Source organism: Buteo buteo, unplaced genomic scaffold, assembly GCF_964188355.1.
Source record: "Buteo buteo unplaced genomic scaffold, bButBut1.hap1.1 HAP1_SCAFFOLD_131, whole genome shotgun sequence".
Taxonomy (NCBI): Eukaryota; Metazoa; Chordata; class Aves; order Accipitriformes; family Accipitridae; genus Buteo; species Buteo buteo.
In genome coordinates, this window is record NW_027439295.1 from 96,619 (window position 1) to 115,634 (window position 19,016).

General features: G+C 51.6%; 2 long non-coding RNA genes across 4 annotated transcripts; both read right to left on the reverse strand.

The window, feature by feature from the left end:
* Positions 1–1,431: 1,431 nt before the first annotated feature.
* Positions 1,432–9,687, reverse strand: LOC142028064 (uncharacterized). 2 transcript variants are annotated; one of them, XR_012649381.1, is made up of 6 exons: positions 8,693–9,683; positions 6,046–6,394; positions 5,653–5,711; positions 2,987–3,131; positions 2,702–2,807; positions 1,433–2,429 (listed from the first exon to the last, which is right to left on the reverse strand). It is a non-coding gene; the product is annotated as an uncharacterized LOC142028064 (long non-coding RNA). The 2 variants fall into 2 exon arrangements; XR_012649380.1 differs by having other exon boundaries at positions 1,432–2,429; positions 5,653–6,394; positions 8,693–9,687.
* Positions 9,688–12,227: 2,540 nt separating this feature from the next.
* On the reverse strand, positions 12,228–18,748 carry LOC142028063 (uncharacterized). 2 transcript variants are annotated; one of them, XR_012649378.1, is made up of 3 exons: positions 17,997–18,748; positions 16,160–16,698; positions 12,228–12,455 (listed from the first exon to the last, which is right to left on the reverse strand). It is a non-coding gene; the product is annotated as an uncharacterized LOC142028063 (long non-coding RNA). The 2 variants fall into 2 exon arrangements; XR_012649379.1 differs by lacking the exon at positions 12,228–12,455 and having other exon boundaries at positions 15,404–16,287; positions 16,596–16,698.
* Between the last annotated feature and the right edge of the window lie 268 nt (positions 18,749–19,016).

A 19,016-nucleotide genomic window follows, 5' to 3' on the forward strand; every position in this document is an offset into this window, starting at 1 on the left:
TACGCATGCTCCAGATGACAAGAAACACAGAAGACTACCACAGCCTTCATCCCACTACTCCCCCAGCAACAAGGCGTGCAATCACAGAAGATACTAAACAAGCCCACGTGGGCCCGGACTCTGGACTCTAACCTGGCAACAAAAAAAAAACTAAAAAGGGGACTCTGAAGGGGGGGGGGGGGTGCGCGCCGTTGGTAGAGCGGAGACTCCCCCGCTGCCCAGCGCTGTTTTGCCTGTTTGCCGTTTGCTTCAATAAACTTTGATTGGATTACCCATGGGCTGGCGTACAATTTTTTGTCGCCGCTTATAACAAGAAATATGAACAAATCTGAAAAACACCTTCCCCCCACCCCTCTCTTTTCTTCCTGGGCTCATTTTCACTCCTGACTTCTCTACCTCCTCCTACCGAGCAGCACAGGGGGAGAGGGAGCGGGGGGTTGCAGTCATTCATCACAAGTTGTCTCTGCTGCTCCTTCCTTCTTCGTCTTCTTCTGTTCCAGTGTGGTGTCACTCCCATGGGGCCACACATCCTGCCAGAAAACCTGCTCCAGTGTGGGCTCCTCTCCACAGCGTCACAGCCTCCTTTGGGTGCATCCGCCGGCTCTGGCGAGGGGTTCCCCATCGGCTTCAGGGTGCATATCTGCTCTGCCATGGACCTCCGTGGGCTGCAGGGGGACAGCCTGTGTCACCATGGTCTTCACTGCAGGCTGCAGGGGAATCTGCTTTAGGACCTGGATCACCTCCTCCTTTTCCTTCTTCACTGACTGTGGTGTCTGCAGGACTGACAGCTTCTGCACAGCATTGTTTTAGCCCTTCTTAAATATCACAGAGGTGCTACCAGCGTTGCTGGTTGGCTCAGCTTTGACCAGTAGCAGCTCCATCTTGGAGCTGGAACTGGCTGTGCCCAACATGGGGACAAGTCCTGGTGTCTTCTCACAGAACCCACCCCTGCAGCCCCTGCCCACTCCCCTGCCCCAGCTTGTCACACAAACTCACTACAACAGTGATCGGCTACAGGGCAGAGAAGGGGGATTGAAAAGTAGGAGAAGGGAGACAGAGAGAGATGGGGCGGGGGGAGGGGGGTAGCAATGGGCTACAGGACAGAGAGGAGGAACTAATAAAAAGGGAGAGGATACCAGACAGAGAAATGGAGAAAAACAAATATTAGTGATGAGCCACAGGGCAGAAGGAAGAATTAAAAAAGGGGACAGTGAGGTAGATGAGAGAGACTGAGAAATACCAAAAACACTGATGATCTAAAGGGGAGAGAGAGGGAAAATAAAGAATAGGGACAGGGAACCAGACAGAGAGAGAATAATAAAGACAACAATGGGCTATGGGACAGTGAGGGAAGAAGTTAAAACATAGGGACAGGGACCTGGAACAAGAGAATCTAAGAAAGTAAAAGTGTATCCAGAATACAGGGCAGAGAAAGGAATTGAAAAATAGAGACACAGCATCAGACAGGTGAGAGCGGCGGGGATTGTGAAGGGCTAAAGGGCAGACAGGGAAGAATTAACAAGATTGGCATAAGAAGACAGACGGATAAATGGAGAAAGACAAAGTAGTGATGGGCTGCAGGGCAGAGACAGAGGATAAAAAAAGAGGGATGGTGACATGCGGAAAACAGACTCCACAATCGGTGATATTGTAAAGTAGGTATGTTTATTCAGCACTGGGCAGCACGGGGGCTAGTCCCACCAAAGTCGTGCGCGCCGTCGGGCCTAACTGTGCAGGTTAAGTACATGTTCTACATACATATTCATTAGATTTCCAAGAAATGTTATACATATTCATTAGTTTTCTGGGAAACTATTAGCATATGCAAATGTCTTTTACGCAGGCGCATTGAAGGTCTCTGGTGGTCTTCAGGAGTCCTCCGGTGGTCTTCCATAGTCTTCCTCACTTGTCCGCTATTTGACCCTCCTCAAGTGATTTTGCTTTCGGTCACGTAGGCCCATATTGCTTAGCTTTTTGTGCCTGTTTCATCAAACTTTGTAGCAACAGTTAGCCTTCGATGCGTCCATGAGGCCTGCTGCTTGGGGGTGCCTCTGGCTCAGATTGAACAGCCCCATTGTGTCTCTCGTTCGCTATGTATCTATTCTTCTAATTATCCCACACTGCGCAGTATGGTCTTTTACATATTTTGATACATCAGTGCTCGTTAGTGCTCTTATTATCTAAGTTCTCAGTGGTGTAAAATCATATGGTTAGTTTAAGCTAAATTATCTACAAGGATGAGAACAAAGGCAGGAGTTCTTATCTTTTCTGGCCCTATCTATTCAAGCAAGGTCTCTACTTGTGCCTTCTTAACAAGATCGTAAATACATCAAACATTTAATTAAGTTTTGTGATTGTTCATGGTTCCTTCTTGCTCATCACTCCCAAATACCAGTCTCTGACAGGCTTAATCCTTGACGAACACCAGTCTTTGGTATGTAAGGTTACAGAGAAACAATCATAAAGCAATTAGCAGTTTGTTCTCTATATCAATGGGACAGGTCAGAAGTGCAGAGAGAAAAAGAAAACAGAGAGGCAGAACAACAGAGAAAGAGCGGAACTTAGAGAACAAGAAAGGGAGAGGAACAGGAAGACAAAACAAAAAAAATAAAGCAGTGAGAGAAAGAGAAGGTGGGGGCAGGGAGGGACTGGGATGCAGAAGAGGGGTGACACAGCCCCAGGGGTTCAGGACTCACTGTACCTCCTGCTCTTGGAGCTGCCGAGAGAATCTGACAGTTCACACCTGTCTGTGTCTCTCTCCCTCTCCCTTCCTCCTCTGTAGCTGCAGTCACTTGACTGTCATCCACCTAAGAGAATAGATTGGTGCCTTACAGCTCTTACAATATGAGGCTTCCTAGAAACACAGCCTCACATGCACACACACACTACATGACTGCACTGTAGTTTTGGTTACGCATACAGACCCTGCCGTGCACACTGGTGATCGGATGTGCTGAGGACTACACTAAGAAGGATCCATCCTCACCTGGAGAGGCAGGTTATCTCCTGTATAGAGCTGCTGGCTGGATCCTCTTTATTTTATTCTTCAAATAAAAAATATTCTTCAAATGCAGGCCGCTACGGAATCTTGCCATGGCAACCATGGCAAAACGGTGCCAGCTGACATCCAGCTGAGAGAAGAAAAAAAAACATTAGCACAAAGCTGGGTAGGAACCCAAAGCTGCCTTTTTTTTTTTTTTTTGTGAAGGTTTGTGAAGACAGTACGACTGAGCGGAGGAAAAACTATTTTTGCGTCATCTTCGGTACGGTTGTTGACACGGGCCACTAGAGCTTTTGCATTTTTCAGACAACCGTGCTTTTTTTTTTTTTTCCTTTCTTTTTTGACTCACTGGCAACTTTACTTTCACTAGAACTCACTTTCCTAGATACACGCAGGTGACACACATGGAGACCTACCTACATTTTCTCAAGCCTTAGTACAGCCGAGGCTTCATCACCCTATACGTCCCAAGTTGAGTATTTTTGCTAAAGAGCACAGCAACACATCTGTCCTTGTGAACTGCCTCGTTGCAAAAAAGGAATCATTATTTCCAGGCCGTTGCTCCAAACGGGCAAGATCTTTTAAAACCGCAGTTGTGCCACCAAACCCGCTCAGGGTCCCTCCTAGCTTTTGACCGCCCTGAGATTTAACAGGCACACGCTCCATTCCATCTTCCAACAGCAAAAATACGTTAACGCTCTCGGACCCAGAGCGCAACCCTACGGATGTCCACGCACGCACCCTGCCGTTTTGATGAGGAGCCACCGAGCACCCCTGCGAGCACAGCTGCACGCGCCAGATCGGTTTCCCCTACGCCGCGAGTTACCGGTTCCGGTGAACGTAGTTTCTGACGCTTTAAACCGAAAACCGTATCTCGACGCTTCGCCACAGTAGAAACGACCCATCGCCAGAACGCTACAAACACGCAGTAACACCAATTGCAAACCCACAGCAGGAACAGCTCCAGAAATATTTAGACCAGGAACAAGGGAGAAAAATAAAACAGCTTCATCTCACGCACAGGGGAGCGGCAGGCAGAGAAAAGGGTCGGCATTCTGAGCCCTTACAGAAAACGGGCATTCTCCTTCCATTCCTCAGCCCGTCCGTGAAGGTCTAAATACTGCAACACTACTACGGCAACGTCGAGAGCAGGGAACAGCAGCCCTGCCGCTGGACTTGCCACTGACCCATGCTATTTCCGTAGCAGGACGCGTACGCAGAGGGACACGTCTTGCCACACACAGCCCTGAACTTCCTGAAAATTTACGTTTACCAAAAAAAGCCATTTGGAACATATTGCCAAACAACATTCGGCAAGAAAGCTTTGATGCGTTTGACACACGCAAGTTTTTGGTCACTTGCTATTTGCTTCCTGTTGCTGCTGCTGTTCTTCCTTCAGAAATTCTACTCGTAGCCCAGTTATTCACTACTGGTTCAAGCATTTGCCTCCCTGGTATTACCAGCACATTCACAGAGGCAAATAACTTACTTGCTCTTCTACAATTATCCAAACGACAATTACAGCCATGAAAGAGAAGGAGAGGTCAGGCAGCAGAAGAGCTCTGCAGGCTGGCACCAGTCAATATTGCACTCTCGAAGAACAAACAACAACAAAACAAAACCGTGACCCTGTATCCTTCTTTCCTCCCCCCCCCTTCTTCTTTCAGAGCTCATCCCTGCCTCAGCATTTTGTCTTGTCAGAGCATGAAGCGCAGGTGATCCGTACCCTGACGACTTTTGCGTGTGATGAATGCCTGTTCAGAAATAGTCCAGATCTGCAAGACTGGTGTCATTTCTATGGTTTTAATCATCATAACTCACATTTTATTTACTCACGCATTTGTGAGGAAACTAATTAACTTTTAGACACTGCCTCTCCTTTTTTTGAGGGGTGGGGGTGGAAATGTGTTAGAGACTGAAAAACATTACGATTCAGAGCTCCCAACCACGAGGGAGTGGTGGAGAAATCAATGAAAGCAAAGACCAACAGCAGCAACATCAACTGAAAGTTGGCCTTCATTCCGATCACGTACTTAAGCGACTCTCCTTGCAAGTCTATGCCTCGGTCCTAGGAATGACTAGTCCCTTTTTGGAAGGACAAACTTTTTCACTTAAAAGTCCTAGACTGAAGACTCCGCTGAACGGAATGGGGATTGTGCCACGGGACAACATGCCATCAACACTCTTAATGGGGAAGGGAAAAAAAAAAAAAACCAAATAAAAATCAAGTACCAGTTCCCATCATGTTTCACTCATTACATTTCTACTGGCATCTAGGTGCTCAAAAATGAACTACAGGGACACCACATATTCCTAAGAATTCAGTTATACATAAAAAAGTAAAAGGCTATTTCCAGCTTGCCCATAAAATCAGTATGAACAGAGAGAAGAGAAACACTCGACCCCCTAAAGAAGCTAACAGGCAGCTCTGAACTTACCAGACAGGAAATTTCATTCTTTCACCTGAAACAAAAACACATCAAGAGACCAGTTCAGGAACAGGGCACGATCTGTTAACAGCGATTTTTCCATCAGCTTTTCGGCACTAGCAGCAAATTTGCCTTCTCTGTGGGTTTAACGTGGAGCATCTGTAGCGCCCTCGAACTCGCAAGTGTTTCTCTCCGCTCCCGCAGCCCGATACGTGCGATTACCTGAGCAGCAAGCGGAATTAACCACGCAGGATTTTCTTCGTGTGACGCGGAAGGTGACGCTGGGAGAAGAGGAGACAAAGAAATGAACCTGCTTGTCACACCCAGCCAACGGTGAAAAGACAGGGGAGGATTCTGCCGGAAGGGCTCTGCACCCCAGGAGCTCCCGCCAGCCGGTTTCTCTCCCCTTTGCCCGGTACCGAGGGGACGACGACACCTCGCCCGTGCCCCCTCGCGGGGAGGGGGGGCTGCCCCAGGTGAGCCGGGGGACCCCCACCTCGCTTCTGCCCGCGGGAACGGACCGGGAGAGACACTCCACGCAGAGAGAGGAGCGTGGCGTGGATTGCATGCCCGAGGGAAGAGGCCGGGCTCCCCGCTGGCAGAAGGACAACTCACCTCCCTGCTGCTCGGAGCTGCTTGCTGCGGACAGCCCTGCCTGCGCCCGGCCGCTCTTCCGCCGTGCTGGGAGCGCAGGCCGGCCGACGGACGCTCCAGCGAAAAGACGCTCCAGCTAATCGCGCCCCCTGCTCGTTACAGCCGCAGGTACTTTTGCCTCTGGCTAATGCACGCTCCAGACAGCGGACACCCCGCCTCGTTCCAGCTCCCGCTTGCTACAGTTCTGGCTCGTTGAAGCCCCAGCTCCGCACTGAAGCTCCGGCTGATTTCAGCTGCTTCTCCTTACAAGCTCCAGCTACGTGCAACGGTCTGGGCTTTCCATAAGGTTGCATATCAACTGCTGTCAGAACTGGAGCATTAGGATTAAACATCAGAGTTACACGCCAAGTAAATATTCGTTAAGTTTGGGCGATTAATTACTTAATAACTATTCCGAGCACCGCAGAAAGAAGAGCTGGACTCAAAGAGGGCACGTGGGGTCTGAAAAGCGCCTTTCCCCCCCACAGACCATCGCAGATGTTGAGCTCGGCCTGCTGCGTGCCGGCCTCCCGAACTTCGGCGTCCGACACAACCAGACCCCCATCTACGGGGAGGGACCACGCACCCTGCCCGCCCCCCGCTTCCCCCCGCAGCCCCCAACACCCTCCCACCCACCTGCAAAACCAGCCAAGCCGGCTCCCGCTTTTGGCCCCCACACCAGCTGACTCGGGGCCCATCTGGGAGCCAAAAAAACCCGGCTGCTGAGCCTGTTCTCAAGGCCCAAACACGCAGGGCCGGACTTCTGTTTCTGGGCCCAAAGCCGCGCAGCTCGGTCTGTTTCCGAGCCCCCAAATCAGCCACGCGAGCCTGTTGTCAAGCCCCAGGAACAGAAAACTTGTTCTCCACTTCTGACCCTGCAGTGCCCACGGGCGACGCCGAGCGTAGCCACCCCACAGGCCTGCACCCCCGGGGCCCCACACGCAGTTTCGGGGAGTGCTCGGGACCTGCAGAGGGCCCGGCCCCACGCCTCTGCAGGGCAGCCCCAGCACAGGCAGGGCATCGCTTCTCGATTGCCGTTTCAGGCTTTATTTCCCCGCCATCACCGGCACGGCCAGGCCCCCCACCCCAAACCTCCCAGCCGAAGCACCCCCGCGGGTAGCCGGGCCCAGCCACCCGGAAAACAAGAAAACCAAAGAGGGAACAACAAGACAGAGACCGTGGGGAAAGGCAAGGGGAAGGACACAGAAACAGAGAGAGCGCGGGAGGGATAGGGAGCAGGACAGAGAGATGGAGCAAGAAAGGAAAAAAGGACGGGAGGCAGAACCAAGGGAAAGAGAGACAAGGACGGGGAGCAGGACAAAGGGACGGAAGAGGAACAAAAATTAGCGACGGGCTGCAGGACAGAGATGAAGGGATTAAATAGACACAGGGAGCATGACAGAAGGACAGAGAGGAGACAGACAAAAGGGACAAAGAGCAGGCCAGCATCGGAGGGGGAAAAAACCAACTGCGATGGGCAGTGGGAGAGAGATATGGAAAAAAGAAAAAAATACTGAGGAACAGAAAAAAGAAAGCAGCGACAGCTAGCTGGACGGGAGACACAGTTAGAAAGGGCGGGAGAGGGAACGGGGCAGAGAAAGACAGACAGAAAAGGTAGCGCAACAAAGCAAGGCAGAGGGACAGCAAGGCGGGGCGGGGGGGGAAGGGACGGGACAGGGGTCTGGACAGAGATGGAGAAATAAGCAGCAGGGACAGAGGAAAAGTGACAGAAAGAGGGACAGGGAACATGGCAGAGAAGGAAAAATGAGGACAGCGGCAGGACGGAGATCAAAAACTGGGACGGTCCTCAGGACAGAGAGGAATACGAATACGAGCAGGGAGCGGGACAAAGGGATACAGCGAGAAACGACGGGACAGGAAGCAAGACAGAGCGACAGACAAGAACGATGACAACGAGAGAGAGAGAGACACTGACAGAGACAGAGACCGTGAGAAGCACAGGGGGTTGGGGAATTTAGAAAGAGAGGTATCAGGAGCCCTGCAGAGAGAGGGAGGGTGAATAAAAAAGGGGCAGGAAGCAGCACAAAGGGTCACAGAGAGTAAGAGATGAACAGGAAGGAGGACGGGGACAGTGAGATCCAGAATGACAAAAATAAACAGCAACAGCGAGCAAGACAAAGGGATAGAGAGAGAAACAGAAAGTAGGAAGAAGAGAGATAGGAAGGCAGGGACACAGAGCAGCACATACAGGCGCAGAGAGGAGAAGAACGCCAGGGAACAGGGTAGAGAAATTGGGAGGCGGGGGAAGAGGCAGATGCAGGTCAGAACAAGGAGATGGAAAAGGAAAAAACAGCGACTGACTGCAGGACAAAGACGGGGGGCTGGGGGCGGGGGGGGAGAGGGAGCAGGACAAGAACGCAGAGAGAAAAAGAAAGGGGGGCAGTCGAATGAAAGAGAGAGAGAAAGGGGGAGAGGAAGAGGGAGCAGGACAAGAGAATAGACAGAAGAGGAGAGGTACAGGGAAGCAAAATAAAAATAAAAAACAAAACAAAACAAAAAAAACCCCAAACGTCACAGCAGCACGAGAAAGCTAGGGGGCCAGGAGAGGGGGAGGGAGGGTCCGGGACGCACAAGAGGAGCGACAGGGCCCCGAGGGCCCAGGACTCACCACAGCTCTCGCTCTTGGAGCTGCCAGGAGACCTTGCCAGCTCAGAATCTTCCTTCTCCTTCTCTCCTGTAACTCCAGTCGCTTGGCTGTCCTCCACATAACGGAACACGCGAGCGCCTCGCAGCTCTTACGAGATGAGGCCCCCTAGACACGTAGCCTCGCTCGCTCGCTCACTACGTGGCCGTACCGCGCTGCTGGTCGTGCATACAGACCCTGGCGGTCTGACCTGCTGTGGACTACGAGGAGGGATCCTCCCACACCCAGAGAGGCAGGCTCTCTCTTGCCTGCAGCAGGAGGCAGCTGCCGGCCGGCCTTCCGTTTCTTCTTCTCGACCTTTCTGTGGCCTCTCCAGCTTCAGCAGCTCCCGTCCACAGCCAGCAAGCGCTCCGCCTGTCCCTCTGTGCTCCCGCGCCGCGAGGAGAGGGAGGCCAGGCAGAGACAGCCCACGCGAGCCTGAGGCTGCTGCAGTCAACGGCATCCCCGGGGACGAGCGGACAACCGCACTCACAGCGTGGCCTCTGGGAGAGGGAAAGAGGCAGCAGTGACCGTTATTACCGTAGCTCGACCCTGGCCGGAGCCCCTCCTTCTGCAGGGGCTTCCGCAGACGCCGCTCGTTCCCCGCGCCGCTGCTAACGGCACCCACGTTCAGGGAGACTCGAGAACATCGGAGGGCCAGCTTGCTGCCCTCACGACAGGGCTCGGGGGCTGCCTGCGGCTACAGCACAGGCTTCATGGGAGGGGCTGGAGCTGGGGGCAGCCGCACGGGCCGAGCGGGGCCGGGGGAAGGCGCCGGGGGAAGGCGCCGGGGGAGCTCCGGCAACTCGGGGAGGCGCCCGCTGGCCGCGCCTGGGGGGTGCCCGCCTCCGTCCCCTCTTCCCTTCTATCGGCTCTCGGGGAACTGCCCGGCGCTGCCCTGGCCCGGCTCGCCTCCGGCGGACCGGGAGCCTGCCGCAGCGGCCGCTTCGCAGCTTCCCGTCCCGCCAGCCCCGGGCGGCCGGCGGGCGGGAGGCACCCCCCCGCCACCGCCACCGCCCCGGCCCCCCGCCGGGGGGGATCGCTCGCCTCACCCGCGGTCTCGGCGCTCGCCCGCCGCCGCCACGCTGCTCCCGGACACCGCGCATGCGCCGGAGGGGCCGGAGCCGGCGACCGAACGCCGGGCTGCCCCACGCGCAGGACGGCGCATGCGCCCGGGAGGCGCGTCCGCACGGCTGGTCGGGGAGCGGGCGCGGCGGGAAGCCCGCGGAAAACCACGCGAAACCGGCAACGCTCCCGAGTCTGACCTAGTCGGACTCCGGGGGCCGCGGCGGCAGCGAGGACTACGCCGCGCCCGAGAGCCGCGCTGCTGCCCGGCCGCCGAGTCCGCGAAAACTACAGCTCCCGGCATGCCCCGGGAGGCAGCCTGCCCTGCTGCCTGACCCCGAGGGGACGCCGCTTCCGTTTCCGCCCACCCCCACGCCGGCGCAGCCGCAGTCCCCGCCGAGCCCCCAGCGCCGGTCCGTGCGGCCCCCCCCCCCGCCCGGCTCCAGCTTCGGGCAGCGCCCGCCGCCGCCGCCCCGGCACAGCCCCCCCCTCGCCCGGCTCCAGCTTCGGGCAGCGCCCGCCGCCGCCGCCCCGGCACGGCGCGGCCCCCCCCCGCCCGGCTCCAGCTTCGGGCAGCGCCCGCCGCCGCCGCCCCGGCACGGCGCGGCCCCCCCCCGCCCGGCTCCAGCTTCGGGCAGCGCCCGCCGCCGCCGCCCCGGCACGGCGCGGCCCCCCCCCGCCCGGCTCCAGCTTCGGGCAGCGCCCGCCGCCGCCGCCCCGGCACGGCGCGGCCCCGCCGCCGCTCCGTGCGTGCGACACGGACCCCGCCGTCCTCCTCGGGGCTTTCCCCGGGACCCGCCGGGCGACTGCGCAGCCCCGCCACGGGGCCCGGTGAGCACCCCCCCCACGCGCACGTGCTCCCAGCCCCCCTGTGAGCCCCCAGCTCCCCCCCCGCCCCCGGCCTCGGCACAGGCGGCCCCCACCTCCCCCGGGCCACCCCCGCCTCCGACGTTCGCGGTCCGAGGGGCGCCCGGCCCCGCTCACCTTCTCCCGAGGGGCAGCCGCAGCCCGGCCACCGCTCCGCTCCTGCCTGGGCTCCCACCGGCCCCGCCCCGGCCCCTCCCCCGGCAGCCCCCCCTTTCCAGGGAGGGGCCGTCCCCATCAGCCTCACTGCCCGCACCTGCGGCTCCTCCAGCCCAGGCCCGCAGCTGGGGGACCGAAATCCGGAACAAAACTCCTCACCACCCATGGGAAGTTAAGCAGCAGGCACTTCCTTGATGGAATGAAAGATGTCAAGAGTCATCTCATTTGGAAGAGGTGTTAACCGGGGTCAAAATACAGATTTGAATACCCATCTTAGTTTAGTTCTAAGACTTGGCGATTGCCAGGTATCATCTTTTCCATTGACCCAGGTCCACCAGCGAGGCCACAAGGGAGATTTCTTCCAGAGAGAGGATAGAGTTATTAAGTCTAAAGTCCACGATTTGCTTTTCTCCTTCATGAAAAGATGAGTGGATCATATATCATCACTAGTCACCCAAACAGTTAACCCTGAACTTTTCACCTGTCCTTTAATACAGTCAACTCCAAGCTAAATTTTTTCCGTCATTAAGAGGGGACCAAAGATCATGTAAAATATTATTATACTTTCTACAAATACATCCCCATCTTAGAGCTTTAGCTACTAGAGAAAGTCTTTGGAGTTTGGGGTCAGAGGAGCTGCAAGTATAAACTTTCATACAGCTCTGTTTAGGATGTGTGATTTTTCTCTGGTTGTCTAAAGCAGTCTAAATTTCCATAGACGGTCCTGACTCTGGGTGGCTCTAACAAGGATCCTGGAACTCCAGGAAATTCTAAACAGCGTTTTATATTTCAAATATGATGCCAAGTTCCTTTTTGCACTTGTCTCTACGGTTTTTGGCAACTGACAGCCCCAAGGGGTGCCTGCACAAGTTTCTCCCGAAGGGCGATTAAATTAATTCTTTTGTCCACGAGGTGGATGGTTTGGTAATGTTATAATTCACAACGCTCTAACTCCTTCTTTCAAATGTTAAAAAAATAATTGCCTTTTAAATCCATCCCATTTAATTTGCTAAAATGATTCTCATTGTTCTGCATCTGTTCTCAAGTTTTGGTTAAATTCAATGTCAGTATTCTCCACGGAACTAGATTTTCATCTGACTTTGGAATCGGAAGGCAGGCTGTTACTGAGGTTCAATTTTGTGTCTTTATCAAACTTTGAATCAATTACAAAACTAGATTTTTTTTTTTTAATCCAAATTACAAAAACGGTTAACATCAAGATTAATAGCTCAAACAATAATTGTTTCATTTTGTTTATCTCATGTTTAGAACCCCTCAAAAAAACCCACACAAACCCTAAAAACACACAAAAAGATTACTGCCCTCGACAATATTCCTAATAGCAACCCCAATAGTATAAACTTTACACAACTGTTTTCCCAAATAGATAATGTGAAACTTACTTAGAGATTTTCAGTTTTAAAGGGCCAGTTTCTTTAGACTTCCAATTTCTTGTTGGTGCTTTCTTTATTCTTGAATAATGAAGCCAAGGTTCTTCTCCCAGACCTTTACTGCTATAAGGGTTGTTAAAATGACTCGATACGGTCCTTTCCACTTCTCCGTGATTTTATATATATTCAATCTAATCTCCCGGTCGGAAGGGATGCGCTGCTACGTTCAATTCTAAGGGTCCAGCTGTGGAGACATACTGACAAAGTTCCTGAAAAGAATTACGTAAAGAAATCATAACACCTTTTAAAAACCTATCTCCAAAGGCACTCAAGATACTCAGAACATAGGACTCTTGATATGGTCTTTCGTACAATATTTCATAGTGACTTCAATTTTCTTTCTCTTCTGGCTATACTCTGATTCTTAATAGAGCCATGGGTAATGCTTTAACCCATGTGAGGAGTGAGGTTTCCTGACAAATTTTACTCGACTGTTGCTTAAGGGTATAGTTCATTCTCTCTCTCTCTTTTTTTTTTTTTTTTTTTTTTCCCCCCACTTGCTTGTGGTCTATGTGGGGTGTGATAGTCTCAATCTATAGATAATACTTTGCTCAACTTGTCTCCTAATCTTTGCTATAAAATGAGGGCCATTGTCAGATGACATTCTTACAGGCACCCCACATTTTGGTATTATCTCTTTGAGCAAGACTTTGACTACTTCCCTTGCTTTCTCGGTGCGACAAGGGAAAGCCTCGGGCCACCCAGTAAAGATATCAACTAAAACTAGGATAGATCCTTCTTTTCAAGGCAATTCTATAAAATCAATTTGCTAATATTCTCCTAAAAAAATTTCCTTCTTTAATAATCCCAAAGATGATCTTATTACTGATTCGGGGATAATTTTATATATAAATTTCACATCCGCTTATAATTGTTTAAGCAATCTTTGTCATATTTCACTTTCTGTTCCCCAGTATACTTTGTGATGTTCAGCTCGGGCAGCTTCTCTTATTATTGTGGGTGGGACTATTATTTGACCTGTCGGTGTTACAGCCTATCCTGTTTCATTTTGTTAGCCTGCAATCTAATAATTATTTCTTCATCTTTTTCATTATACTTTGGAGCTTCTTTAGGCAACTTTATACTTTTCTCTGGAACTAGTGCTAGGATGCCTTTTTCTGCAGCCTCTTTAGCAGCTTTATCGGCCAGTCGGTTACCTGCGTTCGGACCGGTCTTACCTAACTGATGTGCTTTACAGTGCATTATCGTGACTGCTGTTGGTTTTTGAATGGTTTCTAACAATTCCGGTATTTGTTCTGCGTGCTGAATGGTGGTTCCTTGTGCAGGTAACAGTCCTCTTTCTCTCCGCATCGCTCCATGTGCGCGTACTGCTCCAAAAGCATACTTTGAGTCTGTCCAAGTGTTGACTCGCTTTCCTTGACTTAGTTCCAGAGCTCGAATAAGAGCTATCAATTCAGCCTTTTGGGCAGATATCGTCGAAGGCAAAGCTGGCAACGCAATTACCTCCTCAGTAGTTATCGTCTATCTTGATAAACGTTTTCCTTCACAGATGGAACCGCTTCCGTCGGCATATAGTTCCCAATCCGTTTCTTCTAGCGGCACATCTCAGAGATCCAGTCGGCTGGAGTAAACTCTTTCGATTGTCTGCAAGCAGTCACGTTCCAGTTCTCCTTTAACTTGAGCAGTTGTTGAAAACGCGACAGGGTTAACGGTGGTAGTAGCTTTTAGGTAAACGTCATCTTGTTCCAGCAACACCACTTGGCATTTCAGCATCCTGCTAGGGGATACCCAATGCCCCCCTTTCTGTTTTAGCACAACAGTTATCATATGGGAAACGTACAGTAATCCTTTGTCCTCAGGTTAAACTTACGAGCTTCCTGGATCAGTAGCACAGTTGCAGCGACGGCTCTCGGACGACCGGAGCATCCCAGACTCACATTATCTGATCGCTTCGAGAAGTAGGCCACAGCTCGCCCACTTGGCCCTAAATATTGGGCCAGGATACCCAGAGCTGTACCTCTTCTTTCACGAGCAAAAAGTTCAAGTGTCTTTGTGAGATCTGGCAGGCCTAGGGCTGGCACCCCTATTACAGCCTGTTTCAATTCTTGGAAAGTAGCTTTCTCGGCATCGGTCCAATCCGTTGTTTGAGGTTTTGAGCTTCTCCTATAAAGGTCAGGCCAGCAAGCCACAGTTTATCATCTACAGGTGACACCACTCAAGCATTCCCGGAAACGCTCGTCATTAATTTTTTTAGTCTTAGGTTCGGGGAGACGACAAATTGCCTCTTTTCTCTCAGTTCCCAATTGTCTCTGCCCTTTTAGGATTTTAAAACTCATTTACATAAGTTTCTTCTTTCTGGGTTTTTTTTTTTTTTTTCTTTTGACGCTCGATATCCACCGATTCCCCAAAAGTTCAAAAAGTTAATAGTTAACTTTGTGCATTGTTCTTCCGTCTCGGCTACAATTAACAGATCATCCATATATTTCAACAAGATTTCTTGATTATTTTCTTTCTTCCAAATCTCTAATTCTCGTGCCAATTGATTTCCAAAAATGGTAAGACTATTCTTAAAGCCTTGAGGCAAGACTGTCCACGTACATTGTGTTTTTCTCCCAGTCTCAGGATTTTCCCATTCCAAAGCAAAAACCTCTTGACTATTGGGATCCAAGGGAATACGGAAAAAGGCATCTTTTCGGTCTAACACTGTGAACCATTCTTGTTTCTCCGTTAGGGTTGTTAACAAAGTATAAGGATTTGCTACTACCGGATGAATATCTTGTACTATTTGATTTATTGCTCTGAGGAGGTCTTGAACTAATCTATCATCTTTTTCATTAGCCTTTTAACAGGCAAGATCGGGGTGTTATATCTGGATTCACATTCTGTTAACAATTTGTATCTTAAAAATGTTTGTATTACCATTACTAACCCTTTCTGACTTTCCGGTTTTAGGGGGTATTGTTTCATTCTTACCGGATTCCATCCTGGCTTTAAATCAACTCTCAGAGGTTCTGCTTTTCGGATTTACCAGGAACTTCCCAGTCCAGACGATTGGAATTACAGCATTAGACTTTGACTGGTATAATCTTCTGCTGTCGGTAACCATCCTGTTAACAACAAAGCCACTGCTTCGATACGTTTAGTTTCTGGAATTAAAATTTTAATCTCTCCATTTTTAAATTTAATTTCTGCCTCTAAGTTCTCAAATAGATCTCTCCTTAACAGGAGTTTAGGAGAATCTGGCACATACAAAAACTGCTGAGTGACCCGTTGCTTTCCTAATTTCATTGTGAAAGACTTAAAGAAGGGTCTAGTTTCTCGTTCACCTGTTGCACCGACACCACCAATTTCTTCAAAACTTAACTCTCCCTCTAAGGTATTTAAAACTGAAAAGGTGACTCTAGTGTCAATGCAAATTCAATTTTCTGTTCTCCCAGTTTAGCTGTAACCAGAGGTTCTGCTGGGAGACTCCCTTCCGGTCCCCGTCAGATACGTTCACTTAAAAAGAACAAATCTACCTATGGCACTTTATTCCAGTTACTCTCTCTCCTACAAAACGACAGTAATTGCAATATAGTATTGTAACTGTAAGCTCTGTTTGTTTACCATTTTTCCTGCGACTCACCCCAACGTGCCAATAAACATCCCGACGCTGATGTTTTTGGTATCTTTTCATCAGCAGTTCCATTTCCTGCACTCTTATTCTTAAACAATTTTGCTACTGCCATTATACTTCTATACATTCAAATACCAAATACCAAACAAATGCAAATGACAATTGTCCCAAATAATACACAAAGTCCAACCCAGCAATAGGTTTCGCTTATGACTTACGGGCAGACGCCTAGGCTTCCACTGCAGACGGGTACCCTCCAAGCCCCAACCCTGCAAAGCTTTCGCCACGCCTCACGGGCAGGCTTTCCAAACAAATTCCAAAGCAGCAGCGCCTCACCTTTTTTCCAGGGAACGCTGCGAGGAGCTTTGCGAGTCGAGGGTGACGGTTCTCCCCGAGAATACCTCGGTGCCGGCCGGAGTTCGATCGACACTCAATCTCGTCCAGTCTCACTCGCAAGGTCTCATCTGGGTCGCCAAAACCGTTACCAAAATCCAGAATAAAACTCCTTAACACCAACGTGAAGTTAAGAAGCAGGCACTTTGTTTATCGCAGCGCTGGGGACACGGGGGATCGCTCCTCCAAAGGCGTGCCCCACTTAGTATCAAAATCCATCAGTTTTCACAGACTTTTTCTGTCGGGTCATTGTTACCTAAGCTCCTTCTGTAAAAATGCATACTATGCTCGTTCTTAAATTTAACCTTTATAACGATCGGTCCTTTGATTATATAACCTTATCAATAGCCTTATTTAAAAACAATCATTGGTCAGTTACACTTAGCTCTGCTGACTGGCATCTTCGATGCTCAAATCGAGATGGGAAGGGTAAGGGGGTTTCCAAGCAGCAAACTGGTGTCCACGACAGTTTCCTTAGTTTCCTGAAACAGAACGTAGAAAAGCCAGTAACTTCCTGGTGAGGTTTCTAGGGTTAGCTCTTTCAAACTTTAACAATATTAAGGTTCCTAGAGTCACGCGTAACACAGCTCCTAAAGTTTCTATGGCTACGTTTCAAACTTAACAATCCTATACGTTATGCTTCACAATTTTACTTCTTAATCAAAGCTAACTCTTCTATGTGATTAAATTTTGATTTCTTTACCAGAATATTTGCAACAGCTGGAGCCCAGCAGGAACAGGGGGGGCACGGCCCGACCCCCCCAGCGCCTCACCTCCTCCTCCTCCCCTGGGCTCCCTCACGGCCCCTCGCCCCGTGCAAAGGGAGCGCAAACGCAGCCCGGAGGGCAAAGAGGACGGACGGCCAGCGTTTATTCAGTCGGTCGCGTGCCTATCGAGTCCCGCCAGCGAGTCTGCTCCGGGGCTCGGGGCGGCCCCCCGGCGCTCCCCCTGCCCCTCAGACACCTCTGATAGCATATTTCCATACATTCTGTATGGCCCGTCTAAATATTGGGATGGTTTTAATATTTTGTACCAGCTGTGGAAACTGGTTTGCTGCTAGGTGACTGCAAAAGTGAGATTTGGTAAATAATTATTGGAAATCTTATACTAACACTACCATTGAAACAACAGACAAAAGTATAGCCAAGCAATCGACTAGCAGAGGTAGGTACTCCTAAGTTTTGCAGTTCTTTGCTCTTATGACTAGATGTTCTTGTACGCTAGATGAGAACAATGCTGAAACCGACCACACGTGATTGAAACTGCGTTAAGCTTCAAGATCAAAGAACAAGGACAAGAATAAAGACTTCAAGGACAGCCAGCAAGAACTTCAAATGGGTCGGTGGTCGCAAAAGCGGCCCTTCGACTCAAACGGATCCTTCATTGCGCGTGATCGGATGTAGGCAGTACTATGATAATCGGTTGCCATCGTTTTTACGTATATGTATTCTAATCTGATTAACATGCAATTACTTATTCTATATAACCTGTTTGTGCTAAAGCTGTGGCATGCACGCTAGGTGGAACTATCCCCCGTGCATCCAGCGCTGCAATGAAGAATGCCTGCTTTCTAAAACTTCAAAACGAGTCTTAGGGAGTTTCTTCGACCGGCTTTTCAGTATCAGAGGTACAAGGGAGGAAAGAAAAAGAAAAAGAAAAAAAAAAAGAAAAAAGAAAAAAACCAGGCAGCGGTGTGGGAAAGAGAGGGGACCAGGGGAGGGGCAGGGAGGGACCAGAACGCAGAAGAGGGGAGTCAGGGCCCCGAGGGCCCGGGGCTCACCACATCTCTTGTTCTTGGCGCTGCCAGGAGAATTTGCCAGTTCAGGCGCTTCTTTCTGCTCCTCTCCCGCTCCCCTCCTCTTCTGTAACTCCGGCGGCACGGCCGTCCTCCCCCTAGGAGAACACGCGTCTCATAGGTCTTGCAAGACGAGGCTTCCTAGGCACGGAGCCTCGCTCGCTCGCACGCTACGTGGCCGTACCGCACCGTCGGTGCTGCATACGGACCCTGCGGACTACAAAGAGGGATCCTTCCACACGCGGAGAGGCAGGCTCTCTCTTGCCTGCAGCGGGAGGCAGCTGCCGGCCGGCCGGCCTTCCATTTCTTCTTCTCTACCTTTCTGTGGCCTCTCCAGCTTCAGCCGCAGCAGCTCCTGCCCGCAGCCGGTAAGCGCCCCGCCTGTCCCTTCGTGCTCCCGCGCCGCGAGGAGAGGGAGGCCGGGGAGCGACAGCCCGTGCCAGCTTTCCTTGCCGGCGGCGTTTCCTTACCGGGAGGAAGCAACGAGCGCGGCGGCACCTCCCGCCGGTGCCGCATTGCCGTTACCGTCGGACGGCACGTGCAGGACCGGGGCAGCCCCGCGCACTCGCAGCCTCCGAGCTGCAGTACCGAACATTGGTCGCGGGGTGGCAGCGGCGAGCGCTTGGCGCAACGCGCCAGCGCGCATGCGCGGCACCCCAGCCGCAGTACCGAACTCTGTTCAATAGGTGGCGGAAGAGAGCGCAGGAGAAACGCGCCGCTACCGCGCATGCGCGGCTCCCGAGCTGCTGTACCGCGTTTTGGTTGCCAGGCAACAGCAGGAGGGCAGCAAGAGCGGCCACCGCGCATGCGCGGCTCCCGACCGCCAGGGCCGCGTTTTGGTTGCCAGGCAACAGCAGGAGCGCCGTAAACCGCGCAGCCGCGCATGCGCAGTGGCCGAGGCGTCGTGTCGCGCTCTGGTTGCCAGGCAACAGCGGCGAGCGCCGTAAAAGGCGCACCGCGCATGCGCGTTGCCGAGCTGCGGTAACGCGCTCCGGCTGCTAGGCA